General features: G+C 41.9%; 9 non-coding genes across 9 annotated transcripts; all 9 read left to right on the top strand.

Annotated features, from left to right (window-relative positions):
• Nucleotides 1-289: 289 nt before the first annotated feature.
• LOC126417655 (U6 spliceosomal RNA) lies at nucleotides 290-396 on the top strand. Its single transcript, XR_007575735.1, has one exon. It is a non-coding gene; the product is annotated as a U6 spliceosomal RNA (small nuclear RNA).
• Nucleotides 397-2,886: 2,490 nt separating this feature from the next.
• On the top strand, nucleotides 2,887-2,993 carry LOC126417636 (U6 spliceosomal RNA). The gene has a single exon (XR_007575717.1). It is a non-coding gene; the product is annotated as a U6 spliceosomal RNA (small nuclear RNA).
• Nucleotides 2,994-5,483: 2,490 nt separating this feature from the next.
• Nucleotides 5,484-5,590, top strand: LOC126417654 (U6 spliceosomal RNA). The gene has a single exon (XR_007575734.1). It is a non-coding gene; the product is annotated as a U6 spliceosomal RNA (small nuclear RNA).
• A 2,490-nt stretch (nucleotides 5,591-8,080) lies between these two features.
• LOC126417653 (U6 spliceosomal RNA) lies at nucleotides 8,081-8,187 on the top strand. Its single transcript, XR_007575733.1, has one exon. It is a non-coding gene; the product is annotated as a U6 spliceosomal RNA (small nuclear RNA).
• A 2,490-nt stretch (nucleotides 8,188-10,677) lies between these two features.
• Nucleotides 10,678-10,784, top strand: LOC126417635 (U6 spliceosomal RNA). The gene has a single exon (XR_007575716.1). It is a non-coding gene; the product is annotated as a U6 spliceosomal RNA (small nuclear RNA).
• A 2,487-nt stretch (nucleotides 10,785-13,271) lies between these two features.
• On the top strand, nucleotides 13,272-13,378 carry LOC126417641 (U6 spliceosomal RNA). Its single transcript, XR_007575722.1, has one exon. It is a non-coding gene; the product is annotated as a U6 spliceosomal RNA (small nuclear RNA).
• Nucleotides 13,379-15,865: 2,487 nt separating this feature from the next.
• On the top strand, nucleotides 15,866-15,972 carry LOC126417640 (U6 spliceosomal RNA). The gene has a single exon (XR_007575721.1). It is a non-coding gene; the product is annotated as a U6 spliceosomal RNA (small nuclear RNA).
• A 2,487-nt stretch (nucleotides 15,973-18,459) lies between these two features.
• On the top strand, nucleotides 18,460-18,566 carry LOC126417616 (U6 spliceosomal RNA). Its single transcript, XR_007575700.1, has one exon. It is a non-coding gene; the product is annotated as a U6 spliceosomal RNA (small nuclear RNA).
• Nucleotides 18,567-21,056: 2,490 nt separating this feature from the next.
• LOC126417633 (U6 spliceosomal RNA) lies at nucleotides 21,057-21,163 on the top strand. The gene has a single exon (XR_007575715.1). It is a non-coding gene; the product is annotated as a U6 spliceosomal RNA (small nuclear RNA).
• The last annotated feature ends 1,702 nt before the right edge of the window (nucleotides 21,164-22,865 follow it).

Genomic DNA, 22,865 nt, shown 5'->3' with positions numbered 1-22,865 from the left:
GCCGCCTAGCGGCAGCTGTGTGAACCTGCTGCTGCTGCTGCTGCTGCTCTGGGTGGATGCTGCGAGAGCAAGCGACTCTACGATCTAAGTTTTACATCCAATACTGCCAAATAATACAGTTAACAGAGCTGCCACTTACTAAGAACGACACCTCGCAGTAATTAATTCACAGATTAGCACTCGGCAGGCCTTGTGTTCCTCGCCAGAGCTGCGTAAAGCTACGTCCAAGCCGAACCATATTTGACGCGACGCCATAACTATATATACAATTTCAGAGGGCTCCTCGAATATACTCGCTTCGGCGGTACATATACTAAAATTGGAACGATACAGAGAAGATTAGCATGGCCCCTGCGCAAGGATGACACGCAAAATCGTGAAGCGTTCCACATTTTTTTCGCAATCTCACTCTCTCATGTCTCACATCAGCTGCTAATACCCTCAGCCACCTACACAAGTTTCGCTTCATATCTGCACCCACTTGTCACAAACTATGCTGTCCATTTACGCAGTTCTCCTCCACTCTCTTTCATTCACAACAGAACATGATAAAACTGGCAATAAACCTATCCCTTACATCACCAATGCACATCTAAAATGTCACTCTAATAACAACTCAGCAAGCACACCAAAACCACAACTACACTGACACAAGTACATGTCACTAGCACCCCTTCAGCTCATTCACAAACCTGACACAAATCACAGCCAGTCTAAGACTAAGCCTAGCACAGGCAAAAGCCTCTTCTCTTCCTCAGTATCACACTCTGCTGTCACAACATCTCTTCCTACTGTCTCAATCACGTCATTTCATAACACACACCTACTGCCACACACAACATTTGGAAACCTTACATCAACTTTACACAAGATAGCTGCATGTTCCAAATCTTTCTCACTCACATACTTTCACTCACACTACTGCTTAAATACACTCTAGCGCTCTAAAATTAGCTTGCATTACCTAATATTTATTTTTCTCTAACGCCTACAAAGCTTCTGGTGCCTGTATGCCACTATCACATACTGACTGCACACAGACCCACAACATTTAACTTTATTCATCTTCATGGCTGCAGCTGATGCCATAATTGTTTCAGCACCATAAATAAACATGTGAAGGAAGATGTCTCTTTAATCATTAAGTGTGCAAGCTACCCCTTTACAGGAAGTTCATTTAACATTATGTTTCAAGTAACTTTCCTAGTGGCCTTGCTATCCAGCTGCAGCCTCATAATACAGACTGCAGGTGACACCTCATCAGATTCTTAACTGAAGCATATCTGCCTGTGTAATAAGCCACTGCCCTTCACCTAAAAACCAACTATTACAGCAAATCTGTGGTGCACAAGCAAGTCATGTATAAATTTCACTGGTGTGACGCACAAAGTATTTTCCCACATGTCTGGCAATCTGCCACTACATATAGTTACCTAAATTAAATTCAAAAGTGTCAGCCAATGAATACCACAACACTGAAGTGTTTAGAAAGCAGACCAGTATGCTAGTATTAACATATAGTATTTAGATGTGAGGCTCTACTATTTTGACAGCACTTTGAATCCCATCAATGTCATACAAGTCGATGCTGTTCACAATTACAGCTGATGCACCTCTCATCCTGTGTCTAGCAGAAAGATTGGACAAACCCTGCATGCAATATTCATCATGTCACATACACAGAAGCTCTAGCACATAAGCAGATACAGAGGCAGTCAAGACACAAAACACTAGCAAGCTTCAGGATTTTGGAATAGACAGCAACATCACAAACCAGTTTGTGTCACATGACACCAGTAGCTACTCAGTTATTAACTGCTTTCAGATACTAAATCTATCACTCTTTGTTTTGCACTAGCAAATCTTCCTGTAATAACAACATTCACCAAACTGGATTACATATGACTGACATTTCACAGGAACATAACTACAGCTACTAACACAATGCTAACCTGGTTTCTCTTACCACATGTCCCCTCAACATTTTAGGCTCATTCACACATCTCCATCACAGTGTTTCACTGTTGCCAAGTAGACCTGCCCTGTGTAAACTTGGATCAACACAAATATATCACCTGGTATTGTACTGAAAACGGAACTATGTCCATCATTCCTACTACTACCTCACACAACTCGCATTCACCCATCCATGCGCTAGTAGTGACCTACACTGCTGTGTTTCAAAGTGTGCAATATGAATGGTGTTTTTAATGGTTCGTGAGGCTACTGTGTCTCTTTTTGCAGTCACTATTGTCTTCTGGCGCCATTGGATGAATAGGAGTTACTCAATAATTTAGATGGTCACACACTGTGTCTTCTTGTGCTGTACTTGATGTGTGAGTTAAAAGTTGCCTTGCACTCTGTCATTAAATCGATTAGTATCGTGAGAAAGTACCACTGAAAGAGTAATGCAATTTGTGTTAGCAGTGAAGACAGTTTCGCAAAAATATTCGCTTGTTTTGAGAGTCTTCAAGACCTGCTACCAGCTCCAATCAGCGCCATTTATCCCACACATTAGAGAAGTGTGTTTCATAGGTATGCCTATAAGACACTAAACTCGGAATGTGAGAACATGGCGACAATACGTGCCATCACGTCTTGCTGCCGCCTAGCGGCAGCTGTGTGAACCTGCTGCTGCTGCTGCTCTGGGTGGATGCTGCGAGAGCAAGCGACTCTACGATCTAAGTTTTACATCCAATACTGCCAAATAATACAGTTAACAGAGCTGCCACTTACTAAGAACGACACCTCGCAGTAATTAATTCACAGATTAGCACTCGGCAGGCCTTGTGTTCCTCGCCAGAGCTGCGTAAAGCTACGTCCAAGCCGAACCATATTTGACGCGACGCCATAACTATATATACAATTTCAGAGGGCTCCTCGAATGTACTCGCTTCGGCGGTACGTATACTAAAATTGGAACGATACAGAGAAGATTAGCATGGCCCCTGCGCAAGGATGACACGCAAAATCGTGAAGCGTTCCACATTTTTTTCGCAATCTCACTCTCTCATGTCTCACATCAGCTGCTAATACCCTCAGCCACCTACACAAGTTTCGCTTCATATCTGCACCCACTTGTCACAAACTATGCTGTCCATTTACGCAGTTCTCCTCCACTCTCTTTCATTCACAACAGAACATGATAAAACTGGCAATAAACCTATCCCTTACATCACCAATGCACATCTAAAATGTCACTCTAATAACAACTCAGCAAGCACACCAAAACCACAACTACACTGACACAAGTACATGTCACTAGCACCCCTTCAGCTCATTCACAAACCTGACACAAATCACAGCCAGTCTAAGACTAAGCCTAGCACAGGCAAAAGCCTCTTCTCTTCCTCAGTATCACACTCTGCTGTCACAACATCTCTTCCTACTGTCTCAATCACGTCATTTCATAACACACACCTACTGCCACACACAACATTTGGAAACCTTACATCAACTTTACACAAGATAGCTGCATGTTCCAAATCTTTCTCACTCACATACTTTCACTCACACTACTGCTTAAATACACTCTAGCGCTCTAAAATTAGCTTGCATTACCTAATATTTATTTTTCTCTAACGCCTACAAAGCTTCTGGTGCCTGTATGCCACTATCACATACTGACTGCACACAGACCCACAACATTTAACTTTATTCATCTTCATGGCTGCAGCTGATGCCATAATTGTTTCAGCACCATAAATAAACATGTGAAGGAAGATGTCTCTTTAATCATTAAGTGTGCAAGCTACCCCTTTACAGGAAGTTCATTTAACATTATGTTTCAAGTAACTTTCCTAGTGGCCTTGCTATCCAGCTGCAGCCTCATAATACAGACTGCAGGTGACACCTCATCAGATTCTTAACTGAAGCATATCTGCCTGTGTAATAAGCCACTGCCCTTCACCTAAAAACCAACTATTACAGCAAATCTGTGGTGCACAAGCATGTCATGTACAAATTTCACTGGTGTGACGCACAAAGTATTTTCCCACATGTCTGGCAATCTGCCACTACATATAGTTACCTAAATTAAATTCAAAAGTGTCAGCCAATGAATACCACAACACTGAAGTGTTTAGAAAGCAGACCAGTATGCTAGTATTAACATATAGTATTTAGATGTGAGGCTCTACTATTTTGACAGCACTTTGAATCCCATCAATGTCATACAAGTCGATGCTGTTCACAATTACAGCTGATGCACCTCTCATCCTGTGTCTAGCAGAAAGATTGGACAAACCCTGCATGCAATATTCATCATGTCACATACACAGAAGCTCTAGCACATAAGCAGATACAGAGGCAGTCAAGACACAAAACACTAGCAAGCTTCAGGATTTTGGAATAGACAGCAACATCACAAACCAGTTTGTGTCACATGACACCAGTAGCTACTCAGTTATTAACTGCTTTCAGATACTAAATCTATCACTCTTTGTTTTGCACTAGCAATTCTTCCTGTAATAACAACATTCACCAAACTGGATTACATATGACTGACATTTCACAGGAACATAACTACAGCTACTAACACAATGCTAACCTGGTTTCTCTTACCACATGTCCCCTCAACATTTTAGGCTCATTCACACATCTCCATCACAGTGTTTCACTGTTGCCAAGTAGACCTGCCCTGTGTAAACTTGGATCAACACAAATATATCACCTGGTATTGTACTGAAAACGCAACTATGTCCATCATTCCTACTACTACCTCACACAACTCGCATTCACCCATCCATGCGCTAGTAGTGACCTACACTGCTGTGTTTCAAAGTGTGCAATATGAATGGTGTTTTTAATGGTTCGTGAGGCTACTGTGTCTCTTTTTGCAGTCACTATTGTCTTCTGGCGCCATTGGATGAATAGGAGTTACTCAATAATTTACATGGTCACACACTGTGTCTTCTTGTGCTGTACTTGATGTGTGAGTTAAAAGTTGCCTTGCACTCTGTCATTAAATCGATTAGTATCGTGAGAAAGTGCCACTGAAAGAGTAATGCAATTTGTGTTAGCAGTGAAGACAGTTTCGCAAAAATATTCGCTTGTTTTGAGAGTCTTCAAGACCTGCTACCAGCTCCAATCAGCGCCATTTATCCCACACATTAGAGAAGTGTGTTTCATAGGTATGCCTATAAGACACTAAACTCGGAATGTGAGAACATGGCGACAATACGTGCCATCACGTCTTGCTGCCGCCTAGCGGCAGCTGTGTGAACCTGCTGCTGCTGCTGCTCTGGGTGGATGCTGCGAGAGCAAGCGACTCTACGATCTAAGTTTTACATCCAATACTGCCAAATAATACAGTTAACAGAGCTGCCACTTACTAAGAACGACACCTCGCAGTAATTAATTCACAGATTAGCACTCGGCAGGCCTTGTGTTCCTCGCCAGAGCTGCGTAAAGCTACGTCCAAGCCGAACCATATTTGACGCGACGCCATAACTATATATACAATTTCAGAGGGCTCCTCGAATATACTCGCTTCGGCGGTACATATACTAAAATTGGAACGATACAGAGAAGATTAGCATGGCCCCTGCGCAAGGATGACACGCAAAATCGTGAAGCGTTCCACATTTTTTTCGCAATCTCACTCTCTCATGTCTCACATCAGCTGCTAATACCCTCAGCCACCTACACAAGTTTCGCTTCATATCTGCACCCACTTGTCACAAACTATGCTGTCCATTTACGCAGTTCTCCTCCACTCTCTTTCATTCACAACAGAACATGATAAAACTGGCAATAAACCTATCCCTTACATCACCAATGCACATCTAAAATGTCACTCTAATAACAACTCAGCAAGCACACCAAAACCACAACTACACTGACACAAGTACATGTCACTAGCACCCCTTCAGCTCATTCACAAACCTGACACAAATCACAGCCAGTCTAAGACTAAGCCTAGCACAGGCAAAAGCCTCTTCTCTTCCTCAGTATCACACTCTGCTGTCACAACATCTCTTCCTACTGTCTCAATCACGTCATTTCATAACACACACCTACTGCCACACACAACATTTGGAAACCTTACATCAACTTTACACAAGATAGCTGCATGTTCCAAATCTTTCTCACTCACATACTTTCACTCACACTACTGCTTAAATACACTCTAGCGCTCTAAAATTAGCTTGCATTACCTAATATTTATTTTTCTCTAACGCCTACAAAGCTTCTGGTGCCTGTATGCCACTATCACATACTGACTGCACACAGACCCACAACATTGAACTTTATTCATCTTCATGGCTGCAGCTGATGCCATAATTGTTTCAGCACCATAAATAAACATGTGAAGGAAGATGTCTCTTTAATCATTAAGTGTGCAAGCTACCCCTTTACAGGAAGTTCATTTAACATTATGTTTCAAGTAACTTTCCTAGTGGCCTTGCTATCCAGCTGCAGCCTCATAATACAGACTGCAGGTGACACCTCATCAGATTCTTAACTGAAGCATATCTGCCTGTGTAATAAGCCACTGCCCTTCACCTAAAAACCAACTATTACAGCAAATCTGTGGTGCACAAGCAAGTCATGTATAAATTTCACTGGTGTGACGCACAAAGTATTTTCCCACATGTCTGGCAATCTGCCACTACATATAGTTACCTAAATTAAATTCAAAAGTGTCAGCCAATGAATACCACAACACTGAAGTGTTTAGAAAGCAGACCAGTATGCTAGTATTAACATATAGTATTTAGATGTGAGGCTCTACTATTTTGACAGCACTTTGAATCCCATCAATGTCATACAAGTCGATGCTGTTCACAATTACAGCTGATGCACCTCTCATCCTGTGTCTAGCAGAAAGATTGGACAAACCCTGCATGCAATATTCATCATGTCACATACACAGAAGCTCTAGCACATAAGCAGATACAGAGGCAGTCAAGACACAAAACACTAGCAAGCTTCAGGATTTTGGAATAGACAGCAACATCACAAACCAGTTTGTGTCACATGACACCAGTAGCTACTCAGTTATTAACTGCTTTCAGATACTAAATCTATCACTCTTTGTTTTGCACTAGCAAATCTTCCTGTAATAACAACATTCACCAAACTGGATTACATATGACTGACATTTCACAGGAACATAACTACAGCTACTAACACAATGCTAACCTGGTTTCTCTTACCACATGTCCCCTCAACATTTTAGGCTCATTCACACATCTCCATCACAGTGTTTCACTGTTGCCAAGTAGACCTGCCCTGTGTAAACTTGGATCAACACAAATATATCACCTGGTATTGTACTGAAAACGGAACTATGTCCATCATTCCTACTACTACCTCACACAACTCGCATTCACCCATCCATGCGCTAGTAGTGACCTACATTGCTGTGTTTCAAAGTGTGCAATATGAATGGTGTTTTTAATGGTTCGTGAGGCTACTGTGTCTCTTTTTGCAGTCACTATTGTCTTCTGGCGCCATTGGATGAATAGGAGTTACTCAATAATTTACATGGTCACACACTGTGTCTTCTTGTGCTGTACTTGATGTGTGAGTTAAAAGTTGCCTTGCACTCTGTCATTAAATCGATTAGTATCGTGAGAAAGTGCCACTGAAAGAGTAATGCAATTTGTGTTAGCAGTGAAGACAGTTTCGCAAAAATATTCGCTTGTTTTGAGAGTCTTCAAGACCTGCTACCAGCTCCAATCAGCGCCATTTATCCCACACATTAGAGACGTGTGTTTCATAGGTATGCCTATAAGACACTAAACTCGGAATGTGAGAACATGGCGACAATACGTGCCATCACGTCTTGCTGCCGCCTAGCGGCAGCTGTGTGAACCTGCTGCTGCTGCTGCTCTGGGTGGATGCTGCGAGAGCAAGCGACTCTACGATCTAAGTTTTACATCCAATACTGCCAAATAATACAGTTAACAGAGCTGCCACTTACTAAGAACGACACCTCGCAGTAATTAATTCACAGATTAGCACTCGGCAGGCCTTGTGTTCCTCGCCAGAGCTGCGTAAAGCTACGTCCAAGCCGAACCATATTTGACGCGACGCCATAACTATATATACAATTTCAGAGGGCTCCTCGAATATACTCGCTTCGGCGGTACATATACTAAAATTGGAACGATACAGAGAAGATTAGCATGGCCCCTGCGCAAGGATGACACGCAAAATCGTGAAGCGTTCCACATTTTTTTCGCAATCTCACTCTCTCATGTCTCACATCAGCTGCTAATACCCTCAGCCACCTACACAAGTTTCGCTTCATATCTGCACCCACTTGTCACAAACTATGCTGTCCATTTACGCAGTTCTCCTCCACTCTCATTCATTCACAACAGAACATGATAAAACTGGCAATAAACCTATCCCTTACATCACCAATGCACATCTAAAATGTCACTCTAATAACAACTCAGCAAGCACACCAAAACCACAACTACACTGACACAAGTACATGTCACTAGCACCCCTTCAGCTCATTCACAAACCTGACACAAATCACAGCCAGTCTAAGACTAAGCCTAGCACAGGCAAAAGCCTCTTCTCTTCCTCAGTATCACACTCTGCTGTCACAACATCTCTTCCTACTGTCTCAATCACGTCATTTCATAACACACACCTACTGCCACACACAACATTTGGAAACCTTACATCAACTTTACACAAGATAGCTGCATGTTCCAAATCTTTCTCACTCACATACTTTCACTCACACTACTGCTTAAATACACTCTAGCGCTCTAAAATTAGCTTGCATTACCTAATATTTATTTTTCTCTAACGCCTACAAAGCTTCTGGTGCCTGTATGCCACTATCACATACTGACTGCACACAGACCCACAACATTTAACTTTATTCATCTTCATGGCTGCAGCTGATGCCATAATTGTTTCAGCACCATAAATAAACATGTGAAGGAAGATGTCTCTTTAATCATTAAGTGTGCAAGCTACCCCTTTACAGGAAGTTCATTTAACATTATGTTTCAAGTAACTTTCCTAGTGGCCTTGCTATCCAGCTGCAGCCTCATAATACAGACTGCAGGTGACACCTCATCAGATTCTTAACTGAAGCATATCTGCCTGTGTAATAAGCCACTGCCCTTCACCTAAAAACCAACTATTACAGCAAATCTGTGGTGCACAAGCAAGTCATGTATAAATTTCACTGGTGTGACGCACAAAGTATTTTCCCACATGTCTGGCAATCTGCCACTACATATAGTTACCTAAATTAAATTCAAAAGTGTCAGCCAATGAATACCACAACACTGAAGTGTTTAGAAAGCAGACCAGTATGCTAGTATTAACATATAGTATTTAGATGTGAGGCTCTACTATTTTGACAGCACTTTGAATCCCATCAATGTCATACAAGTCGATGCTGTTCACAATTACAGCTGATGCACCTCTCATCCTGTGTCTAGCAGAAAGATTGGACAAACCCTGCATGCAATATTCATCATGTCACATACACAGAAGCTCTAGCACATAAGCAGATACAGAGGCAGTCAAGACACAAAACACTAGCAAGCTTCAGGATTTTGGAATAGACAGCAACATCACAAACCAGTTTGTGTCACATGACACCAGTAGCTACTCAGTTATTAACTGCTTTCAGATACTAAATCTATCACTCTTTGTTTTGCACTAGCAAATCTTCCTGTAATAACAACATTCACCAAACTGGATTACATATGACTGACATTTCACAGGAACATAACTACAGCTACTAACACAATGCTAACCTGGTTTCTCTTACCACATGTCCCCTCAACATTTTAGGCTCATTCACACATCTCCATCACAGTGTTTCACTGTTGCCAAGTAGACCTGCCCTGTGTAAACTTGGATCAACACAAATATATCACCTGGTATTGTACTGAAAACGGAACTATGTCCATCATTCCTACTACTACCTCACACAACTCGCATTCACCCATCCATGCGCTAGTAGTGACCTACACTGCTGTGTTTCAAAGTGTGCAATATGAATGGTGTTTTTAATGGTTCGTGAGGCTACTGTGTCTCTTTTTGCAGTCACTATTGTCTTCTGGCGCCATTGGATGAATAGGAGTTACTCAATAATTTAGATGGTCACACACTGTGTCTTCTTGTGCTGTACTTGATGTGTGAGTTAAAAGTTGCCTTGCACTCTGTCATTAAATCGATTAGTATCGTGAGAAAGTACCACTGAAAGAGTAATGCAATTTGTGTTAGCAGTGAAGACAGTTTCGCAAAAATATTCGCTTGTTTTGAGAGTCTTCAAGACCTGCTACCAGCTCCAATCAGCGCCATTTATCCCACACATTAGAGAAGTGTGTTTCATAGGTATGCCTATAAGACACTAAACTCGGAATGTGAGAACATGGCGACAATACGTGCCATCACGTCTTGCTGCCGCCTAGCGGCAGCTGTGTGAACCTGCTGCTGCTGCTGCTCTGGGTGGATGCTGCGAGAGCAAGCGACTCTACGATCTAAGTTTTACATCCAATACTGCCAAATAATACAGTTAACAGAGCTGCCACTTACTAAGAACGACACCTCGCAGTAATTAATTCACAGATTAGCACTCGGCAGGCCTTGTGTTCCTCGCCAGAGCTGCGTAAAGCTACGTCCAAGCCGAACCATATTTGACGCGACGCCATAACTATATATACAATTTCAGAGGGCTCCTCGAATGTACTCGCTTCGGCGGTACGTATACTAAAATTGGAACGATACAGAGAAGATTAGCATGGCCCCTGCGCAAGGATGACACGCAAAATCGTGAAGCGTTCCACATTTTTTTCGCAATCTCACTCTCTCATGTCTCACATCAGCTGCTAATACCCTCAGCCACCTACACAAGTTTCGCTTCATATCTGCACCCACTTGTCACAAACTATGCTGTCCATTTACGCAGTTCTCCTCCACTCTCTTTCATTCACAACAGAACATGATAAAACTGGCAATAAACCTATCCCTTACATCACCAATGCACATCTAAAATGTCACTCTAATAACAACTCAGCAAGCACACCAAAACCACAACTACACTGACACAAGTACATGTCACTAGCACCCCTTCAGCTCATTCACAAACCTGACACAAATCACAGCCAGTCTAAGACTAAGCCTAGCACAGGCAAAAGCCTCTTCTCTTCCTCAGTATCACACTCTGCTGTCACAACATCTCTTCCTACTGTCTCAATCACGTCATTTCATAACACACACCTACTGCCACACACAACATTTGGAAACCTTACATCAACTTTACACAAGATAGCTGCATGTTCCAAATCTTTCTCACTCACATACTTTCACTCACACTACTGCTTAAATACACTCTAGCGCTCTAAAATTAGCTTGCATTACCTAATATTTATTTTTCTCTAACGCCTACAAAGCTTCTGGTGCCTGTATGCCACTATCACATACTGACTGCACACAGACCCACAACATTTAACTTTATTCATCTTCATGGCTGCAGCTGATGCCATAATTGTTTCAGCACCATAAATAAACATGTGAAGGAAGATGTCTCTTTAATCATTAAGTGTGCAAGCTACCCCTTTACAGGAAGTTCATTTAACATTATGTTTCAAGTAACTTTCCTAGTGGCCTTGCTATCCAGCTGCAGCCTCATAATACAGACTGCAGGTGACACCTCATCAGATTCTTAACTGAAGCATATCTGCCTGTGTAATAAGCCACTGCCCTTCACCTAAAAACCAACTATTACAGCAAATCTGTGGTGCACAAGCATGTCATGTACAAATTTCACTGGTGTGACGCACAAAGTATTTTCCCACATGTCTGGCAATCTGCCACTACATATAGTTACCTAAATTAAATTCAAAAGTGTCAGCCAATGAATACCACAACACTGAAGTGTTTAGAAAGCAGACCAGTATGCTAGTATTAACATATAGTATTTAGATGTGAGGCTCTACTATTTTGACAGCACTTTGAATCCCATCAATGTCATACAAGTCGATGCTGTTCACAATTACAGCTGATGCACCTCTCATCCTGTGTCTAGCAGAAAGATTGGACAAACCCTGCATGCAATATTCATCATGTCACATACACAGAAGCTCTAGCACATAAGCAGATACAGAGGCAGTCAAGACACAAAACACTAGCAAGCTTCAGGATTTTGGAATAGACAGCAACATCACAAACCAGTTTGTGTCACATGACACCAGTAGCTACTCAGTTATTAACTGCTTTCAGATACTAAATCTATCACTCTTTGTTTTGCACTAGCAATTCTTCCTGTAATAACAACATTCACCAAACTGGATTACATATGACTGACATTTCACAGGAACATAACTACAGCTACTAACACAATGCTAACCTGGTTTCTCTTACCACATGTCCCCTCAACATTTTAGGCTCATTCACACATCTCCATCACAGTGTTTCACTGTTGCCAAGTAGACCTGCCCTGTGTAAACTTGGATCAACACAAATATATCACCTGGTATTGTACTGAAAACGCAACTATGTCCATCATTCCTACTACTACCTCACACAACTCGCATTCACCCATCCATGCGCTAGTAGTGACCTACACTGCTGTGTTTCAAAGTGTGCAATATGAATGGTGTTTTTAATGGTTCGTGAGGCTACTGTGTCTCTTTTTGCAGTCACTATTGTCTTCTGGCGCCATTGGATGAATAGGAGTTACTCAATAATTTAGATGGTCACACACTGTGTCTTCTTGTGCTGTACTTGATGTGTGAGTTAAAAGTTGCCTTGCACTCTGTCATTAAATCGATTAGTATCGTGAGAAAGTACCACTGAAAGAGTAATGCAATTTGTGTTAGCAGTGAAGACAGTTTCGCAAAAATATTCGCTTGTTTTGAGAGTCTTCAAGACCTGCTACCAGCTCCAATCAGCGCCATTTATCCCACACATTAGAGAAGTGTGTTTCATAGGTATGCCTATAAGACACTAAACTCGGAATGTGAGAACATGGCGACAATACGTGCCATCACGTCTTGCTGCCGCCTAGCGGCAGCTGTGTGAACCTGCTGCTGCTGCTCTGGGTGGATGCTGCGAGAGCAAGCGACTCTACGATCTAAGTTTTACATCCAATACTGCCAAATAATACAGTTAACAGAGCTACCACTTACTAAGAACGACACCTCGCAGTAATTAATTCACAGATTAGCACTCGGCAGGCCTTGTGTTCCTCGCCAGAGCTGCGTAAAGCTACGTCCAAGCCGAACCATATTTGACGCGACGCCATAACTATATATACAATTTCAGAGGGCTCCTCGAATGTACTCGCTTCGGCGGTACATATACAAAAATTGGAACGATACAGAGAAGATTAGCATGGCCCCTGCGCAAGGATGACACGCAAAATCGTGAAGCGTTCCACATTTTTTTCGCAATCTCACTCTCTCATGTCTCACATCAGCTGCTAATACCCTCAGCCACCTACACAAGTTTCGCTTCATATCTGCACCCACTTGTCACAAACTATGCTGTCCATTTACGCAGTTCTCCTCCACTCTCTTTCATTCACAACAGAACATGATAAAACTGGCAATAAACCTATCCCTTACATCACCAATGCACATCTAAAATGTCACTCTAATAACAACTCAGCAAGCACACCAAAACCACAACTACACTGACACAAGTACATGTCACTAGCACCCCTTCAGCTCATTCACAAACCTGACACAAATCACAGCCAGTCTAAGACTAAGCCTAGCACAGGCAAAAGCCTCTTCTCTTCCTCAGTATCACACTCTGCTGTCACAACATCTCTTCCTACTGTCTCAATCACGTCATTTCATAACACACACCTACTGCCACACACAACATTTGGAAACCTTACATCAACTTTACACAAGATAGCTGCATGTTCCAAATCTTTCTCACTCACATACTTTCACTCACACTACTGCTTAAATACACTCTAGCGCTCTAAAATTAGCTTGCATTACCTAATATTTATTTTTCTCTAACGCCTACAAAGTTTCTGGTGCCTGTATGCCACTATCACATACTGACTGCACACAGACCCACAACATTTAACTTTATTCGTCTTCATGGCTGCAGCTGATGCCATAATTGTTTCAGCACCATAAATAAACATGTGAAGGAAGATGTCTCTTTAATCATTAAGTGTGCAAGCTACCCCTTTACAGGAAGTTCATTTAACATTATGTTTCAAGTAACTTTCCTAGTGGCCTTGCTATCCAGCTGCAGCCTCATAATACAGACTGCAGGTGACACCTCATCAGATTCTTAACTGAAGCATATCTGCCTGTGTAATAAGCCACTGCCCTTCACCTAAAAACCAACTATTACAGCAAATCTGTGGTGCACAAGCAAGTCATGTACAAATTTCACTGGTGTGACGCACAAAGTATTTTCCCACATGTCTGGCAATCTGCCACTACATATAGTTACCTAAATTAAATTCAAAAGTGTCAGCCAATGAATACCACAACACTGAAGTGTTTAGAAAGCAGACCAGTATGCTAGTATTAACATATAGTATTTAGATGTGAGGCTCTACTATTTTGACAGCACTTTGAATCCCATCAATGTCATACAAGTCGATGCTGTTCACAATTACAGCTGATGCACCTCTCATCCTGTGTCTAGCAGAAAGATTGGACAAACCCTGCATGCAATATTCATCATGTCACATACACAGAAGCTCTAGCACATAAGCAGATACAGAGGCAGTCAAGACACAAAACACTAGCAAGCTTCAGGATTTTGGAATAGACAGCAACATCACAAACCAGTTTGTGTCACATGACACCAGTAGCTACTCAGTTATTAACTGCTTTCAGATACTAAATCTATCACTCTTTGTTTTGCACTAGCAAATCTTCCTGTAATAACAACATTCACCAAACTGGATTACATATGACTGACATTTCACAGGAACATAACTACAGCTACTAACACAATGCTAACCTGGTTTCTCTTACCACATGTCCCCTCAACATTTTAGGCTCATTCACACATCTCCATCACAGTGTTTCACTGTTGCCAAGTAGACCTGCCCTGTGTAAACTTGGATCAACACAAATATATCACCTGGTATTGTACTGAAAACGGAACTATGTCCATCATTCCTACTACTACCTCACACAACTCGCATTCACCCATCCATGCGCTAGTAGTGACCTACACTGCTGTGTTTCAAAGTGTGCAATATGAATGGTGTTTTTAATGGTTCGTGAGGCTACTGTGTCTCTTTTTGCAGTCACTATTGTCTTCTGGCGCCATTGGATGAATAGGAGTTACTCAATAATTTAGATGGTCACACACTGTGTCTTCTTGTGCTGTACTTGATGTGTGAGTTAAAAGTTGCCTTGCACTCTGTCATTAAATCGATTAGTATCGTGAGAAAGTACCACTGAAAGAGTAATGCAATTTGTGTTAGCAGTGAAGACAGTTTCGCAAAAATATTCGCTTGTTTTGAGAGTCTTCAAGACCTGCTACCAGCTCCAATCAGCGCCATTTATCCCACACATTAGAGAAGTGTGTTTCATAGGTATGCCTATAAGACACTAAACTCGGAATGTGAGAACATGGCGACAATACGTGCCATCACGTCTTGCTGCCGCCTAGCGGCAGCTGTGTGAACCTGCTGCTGCTGCTCTGGGTGGATGCTGCGAGAGCAAGCGACTCTACGATCTAAGTTTTACATCCAATACTGCCAAATAATACAGTTAACAGAGCTGCCACTTACTAAGAACGACACCTCGCAGTAATTAATTCACAGATTAGCACTCGGCAGGCCTTGTGTTCCTCGCCAGAGCTGCGTAAAGCTACGTCCAAGCCGAACCATATTTGACGCGACGCCATAACTATATATACAATTTCAGAGGGCTCCTCGAATGTACTCGCTTCGGCGGTACATATACAAAAATTGGAACGATACAGAGAAGATTAGCATGGCCCCTGCGCAAGGATGACACGCAAAATCGTGAAGCGTTCCACATTTTTTTCGCAATCTCACTCTCTCATGTCTCACATCAGCTGCTAATACCCTCAGCCACCTACACAAGTTTCGCTTCATATCTGCACCCACTTGTCACAAACTATGCTGTCCATTTACGCAGTTCTCCTCCACTCTCTTTCATTCACAACAGAACATGATAAAACTGGCAATAAACCTATCCCTTACATCACCAATGCACATCTAAAATGTCACTCTAATAACAACTCAGCAAGCACACCAAAACCACAACTACACTGACACAAGTACATGTCACTAGCACCCCTTCAGCTCATTCACAAACCTGACACAAATCACAGCCAGTCTAAGACTAAGCCTAGCACAGGCAAAAGCCTCTTCTCTTCCTCAGTATCACACTCTGCTGTCACAACATCTCTTCCTACTGTCTCAATCACGTCATTTCATAACACACACCTACTGCCACACACAACATTTGGAAACCTTACATCAACTTTACACAAGATAGCTGCATGTTCCAAATCTTTCTCACTCACATACTTTCACTCACACTACTGCTTAAATACACTCTAGCGCTCTAAAATTAGCTTGCATTACCTAATATTTATTTTTCTCTAACGCCTACAAAGCTTCTGGTGCCTGTATGCCACTATCACATACTGACTGCACACAGACCCACAACATTTAACTTTATTCATCTTCATGGCTGCAGCTGATGCCATAATTGTTTCAGCACCATAAATAAACATGTGAAGGAAGATGTCTCTTTAATCATTAAGTGTGCAAGCTACCCCTTTACAGGAAGTTCATTTAACATTATGTTTCAAGTAACTTTCCTAGTGGCCTTGCTATCCAGCTGCAGCCTCATAATACAGACTGCAGGTGACACCTCATCAGATTCTTAACTGAAGCATATCTGCCTGTGTAATAAGCCACTGCCCTTCACCTAAAAACCAACTATTACAGCAAATCTGTGGTGCACAAGCAAGTCATGTACAAATTTCACTGGTGTGACGCACAAAGTATTTTCCCACATGTCTGGCAATCTGCCACTACATATAGTTACCTAAATTAAATTCAAAAGTGTCAGCCAATGAATACCACAACACTGAAGTGTTTAGAAAGCAGACCAGTATGCTAGTATTAACATATAGTATTTAGATGTGAGGCTCTACTATTTTGACAGCACTTTGAATCCCATCAATGTCATACAAGTCGATGCTGTTCACAATTACAGCTGATGCACCTCTCATCCTGTGTCTAGCAGAAAGATTGGACAAACCCTGCATGCAATATTCATCATGTCACATACACAGAAGCTCTAGCACATAAGCAGATACAGAGGCAGTCAAGACACAAAACACTAGCAAGCTTCAGGATTTTGGAATAGACAGCAACATCACAAACCAGTTTGTGTCACATGACACCAGTAGCTACTCAGTTATTAACTGCTTTCAGATACTAAATCTATCACTCTTTGTTTTGCACTAGCAAATCTTCCTGTAATAACAACATTCACCAAACTGGATTACATATGACTGACATTTCACAGGAACATAACTACAGCTACTAACACAATGCTAACCTGGTTTCTCTTACCACATGTCCCCTCAACATTTTAGGCTCATTCACACATCTCCATCACAGTGTTTCACTGTTGCCAAGTAGACCTGCCCTGTGTAAACTTGGATCAACACAAATATATCACCTGGTATTGTACTGAAAACGGAACTATGTCCATCATTCCTACTACTACCTCACACAACTCGCATTCACCCATCCATGCGCTAGTAGTGACCTACACTGCTGTGTTTCAAAGTGTGCAATATGAATGGTGTTTTTAATGGTTCGTGAGGCTACTGTGTCTCTTTTTGCAGTCACTATTGTCTTCTGGCGCCATTGGATGAATAGGAGTTACTCAATAATTTAGATGGTCACACACTGTGTCTTCTTGTGCTGTACTTGATGTGTGAGTTAAAAGTTGCCTTGCACTCTGTCATTAAATCGATTAGTATCGTGAGAAAGTACCACTGAAAGAGTAATGCAATTTGTGTTAGCAGTGAAGACAGTTTCGCAAAAATATTCGCTTGTTTTGAGAGTCTTCAAGACCTGCTACCAGCTCCAATCAGCGCCATTTATCCCACACATTAGAGAAGTGTGTTTCATAGGTATGCCTATAAGACACTAAACTCGGAATGTGAGAACATGGCGACAATACGTGCCATCACGTCTTGCTGCCGCCTAGCGGCAGCTGTGTGAACCTGCTGCTGCTGCTCTGGGTGGATGCTGCGAGAGCAAGCGACTCTACGATCTAAGTTTTACATCCAATACTGCCAAATAATACAGTTAACAGAGCTGCCACTTACTAAGAACGACACCTCGCAGTAATTAATTCACAGATTAGCACTCGGCAGGCCTTGTGTTCCTCGCCAGAGCTGCGTAAAGCTACGTCCAAGCCGAACCATATTTGACGCGACGCCATAACTATATATACAATTTCAGAGGGCTCCTCGAATGTACTCGCTTCGGCGGTACATATACTAAAATTGGAACGATACAGAGAAGATTAGCATGGCCCCTGCGCAAGGATGACACGCAAAATCGTGAAGCGTTCCACATTTTTTTCGCAATCTCACTCTCTCATGTCTCACATCAGCTGCTAATACCCTCAGCCACCTACACAAGTTTCGCTTCATATCTGCACCCACTTGTCACAAACTATGCTGTCCATTTACGCAGTTCTCCTCCACTCTCTTTCATTCACAACAGAACATGATAAAACTGGCAATAAACCTATCCCTTACATCACCAATGCACATCTAAAATGTCACTCTAATAACAACTCAGCAAGCACACCAAAACCACAACTACACTGACACAAGTACATGTCACTAGCACCCCTTCAGCTCATTCACAAACCTGACACAAATCACAGCCAGTCTAAGACTAAGCCTAGCACAGGCAAAAGCCTCTTCTCTTCCTCAGTATCACACTCTGCTGTCACAACATCTCTTCCTACTGTCTCAATCACGTCATTTCATAACACACACCTACTGCCACACACAACATTTGGAAACCTTACATCAACTTTACACAAGATAGCTGCATGTTCCAAATCTTTCTCACTCACATACTTTCACTCACACTACTGCTTAAATACACTCTAGCGCTCTAAAATTAGCTTGCATTACCTAATATTTATTTTTCTCTAACGCCTACAAAGCTTCTGGTGCCTGTATGCCACTATCACATACTGACTGCACACAGACCCACAACATTTAACTTTATTCATCTTCATGGCTGCAGCTGATGCCATAATTGTTTCAGCACCATAAATAAACATGTGAAGGAAGATGTCTCTTTAATCATTAAGTGTGCAAGCTACCCCTTTACAGGAAGTTCATTTAACATTATGTTTCAAGTAACTTTCCTAGTGGCCTTGCTATCCAGCTGCAGCCTCATAATACAGACTGCAGGTGACACCTCATCAGATTCTTAACTGAAGCATATCTGCCTGTGTAATAAGCCACTGCCCTTCACCTAAAAACCAACTATTACAGCAAATCTGTGGTGCACAAGCAAGTCATGTACAAATTTCACTGGTGTGACGCACAAAGTATTTTCCCACATGTCTGGCAATCTGCCACTACATATAGTTACCTAAATTAAATTCAAAAGTGTCAGCCAATGAATACCACAACACTGAAGTGTTTAGAAAGCAGACCAGTATGCTAGTATTAACATATAGTATTTAGATGTGAGGCTCTACTATTTTGACAGCACTTTGAATCCCATCAATGTCATACAAGTCGATGCTGTTCACAATTACAGCTGATGCACCTCTCATCCTGTGTCTAGCAGAAAGATTGGACAAACCCTGCATGCAATATTCATCATGTCACATACACAGAAGCTCTAGCACATAAGCAGATACAGAGGCAGTCAAGACACAAAACACTAGCAAGCTTCAGGATTTTGGAATAGACAGCAACATCACAAACCAGTTTGTGTCACATGACACCAGTAGCTACTCAGTTATTAACTGCTTTCAGATACTAAATCTATCACTCTTTGTTTTGCACTAGCAATTCTTCCTGTAATAACAACATTCACCAAACTGGATTACATATGACTGACATTTCACAGGAACATAACTACAGCTACTAACACAATGCTAACCTGGTTTCTCTTACCACATGTCCCCTCAACATTTTAGGCTCATTCACACATCTCCATCACAGTGTTTCACTGTTGCCAAGTAGACCTGCCCTGTGTAAACTTGGATCAACACAAATATATCACCTGGTATTGTACTGAAAACGGAACTATGTCCATCATTCCTACTACTACCTCACACAACTCGCATTCACCCATCCATGCGCTAGTAGTGACCTACACTGCTGTGTTTCAAAGTGTGCAATATGAATGGTGTTTTTAATGGTTCGTGAGGCTACTGTGTCTCTTTTTGCAGTCACTATTGTCTTCTGGCGCCATTGGATGAATAGGAGTTACTCAATAATTTAGATGGTCACACACTGTGTCTTCTTGTGCTGTACTTGATGTGTGAGTTAAAAGTTGCCTTGCACTCTGTCATTAAATCGATTAGTATCGTGAGAAAGTACCACTGAAAGAGTAATGCAATTTGTGTTAGCAGTGAAGACAGTTTCGCAAAAATATTCGCTTGTTTTGAGAGTCTTCAAGACCTGCTACCAGCTCCAATCAGCGCCATTTATCCCACACATTAGAGAAGTGTGTTTCATAGGTATGCCTATAAGACACTAAACTCGGAATGTGAGAACATGGCGACAATACGTGCCATCACGTCTTGCTGCCGCCTAGCGGCAGCTGTGTGAACCTGCTGCTGCTGCTGCTCTGGGTGGATGCTGCGAGAGCAAGCGACTCTACGATCTAAGTTTTACATCCAATACTGCCAAATAATACAGTTAACAGAGCTGCCACTTACTAAGAACGACACCTCGCAGTAATTAATTCACAGATTAGCACTCGGCAGGCCTTGTGTTCCTCGCCAGAGCTGCGTAAAGCTACGTCCAAGCCGAACCATATTTGACGCGACGCCATAACTATATATACAATTTCAGAGGGCTCCTCGAATGTACTCGCTTCGGCGGTACGTATACTAAAATTGGAACGATACAGAGAAGATTAGCATGGCCCCTGCGCAAGGATGACACGCAAAATCGTGAAGCGTTCCACATTTTTTTCGCAATCTCACTCTTTCATGTCTCACATCAGCTGCTAATACCCTCAGCCACCTACACAAGTTTCGCTTCATATCTGCACCCACTTGTCACAAACTATGCTGTCCATTTACGCAGTTCTCCTCCACTCTCTTTCATTCACAACAGAACATGATAAAACTGGCAATAAACCTATCCCTTACATCACCAATGCACATCTAAAATGTCACTCTAATAACAACTCAGCAAGCACACCAAAACCACAACTACACTGACACAAGTACATGTCACTAGCACCCCTTCAGCTCATTCACAAACCTGACACAAATCACAGCCAGTCTAAGACTAAGCCTAGCACAGGCAAAAGCCTCTTCTCTTCCTCAGTATCACACTCTGCTGTCACAACATCTCTTCCTACTGTCTCAATCACGTCATTTCATAACACACACCTACTGCCACACACAACATTTGGAAACCTTACATCAACTTTACACAAGATAGCTGCATGTTCCAAATCTTTCTCACTCACATACTTTCACTCACACTACTGCTTAAATACACTCTAGCGCTCTAAAATTAGCTTGCATTACCTAATATTTATTTTTCTCTAACGCCTACAAAGCTTCTGGTGCCTGTATGCCACTATCACATACTGACTGCACACAGACCCACAACATTTAACTTTATTCATCTTCATGGCTGCAGCTGATGCCATAATTGTTTCAGCACCATAAATAAACATGTGAAGGAAGATGTCTCTTTAATCATTAAGTGTGCAAGCTACCCCTTTACAGGAAGTTCATTTAACATTATGTTTCAAGTAACTTTCCTAGTGGCCTTGCTATCCAGCTGCAGCCTCATAATACAGACTGCAGGTGACACCTCATCAGATTCTTAACTGAAGCATATCTGCCTGTGTAATAAGCCACTGCCCTTCACCTAAAAACCAACTATTACAGCAAATCTGTGGTGCACAAGCAAGTCATGTACAAATTTCACTGGTGTGACGCACAAAGTATTTTCCCACATGTCTGGCAATCTGCCACTACATATAGTTACCTAAATTAAATTCAAAAGTGTCAGCCAATGAATACCACAACACTGAAGTGTTTAGAAAGCAGACCAGTATGCTAGTATTAACATATAGTATTTAGATGTGAGGCTCTACTATTTTGACAGCACTTTGAATCCCATCAATGTCATACAAGTCGATGCTGTTCACAATTACAGCTGATGCACCTCTCATCCTGTGTCTAGCAGAAAGATTGGACAAACCCTGCATGCAATATTCATCATGTCACATACACAGAAGCTCTAGCACATAAGCAGATACAGAGGCAGTCAAGACACAAAACACTAGCAAGCTTCAGGATTTTGGAATAGACAGCAACATCACAAACCAGTTTGTGTCACATGACACCAGTAGCTACTCAGTTATTAACTGCTTTCAGATACTAAATCTATCACTCTTTGTTTTGCACTAGCAAATCTTCCTGTAATAACAACATTCACCAAACTGGATTACATATGACTGACATTTCACAGGAACATAACTACAGCTACTAACACAATGCTAACCTGGTTTCTCTTACCACATGTCCCCTCAACATTTTAGGCTCATTCACACATCTCCATCACAGTGTTTCACTGTTGCCAAGTAGACCTGCCCTGTGTAAACTTGGATCAACACAAATATATCACCTGGTATTGTACTGAAAACGGAA

Source organism: Schistocerca serialis, chromosome 8, assembly GCF_023864345.2.
Source record: "Schistocerca serialis cubense isolate TAMUIC-IGC-003099 chromosome 8, iqSchSeri2.2, whole genome shotgun sequence".
NCBI classification, from domain to species: Eukaryota; Metazoa; Arthropoda; class Insecta; order Orthoptera; family Acrididae; genus Schistocerca; species Schistocerca serialis.
Note: the sequence above shows the minus strand (reverse complement) of the source record. Positions and strands in the feature narration are given on the sequence as shown.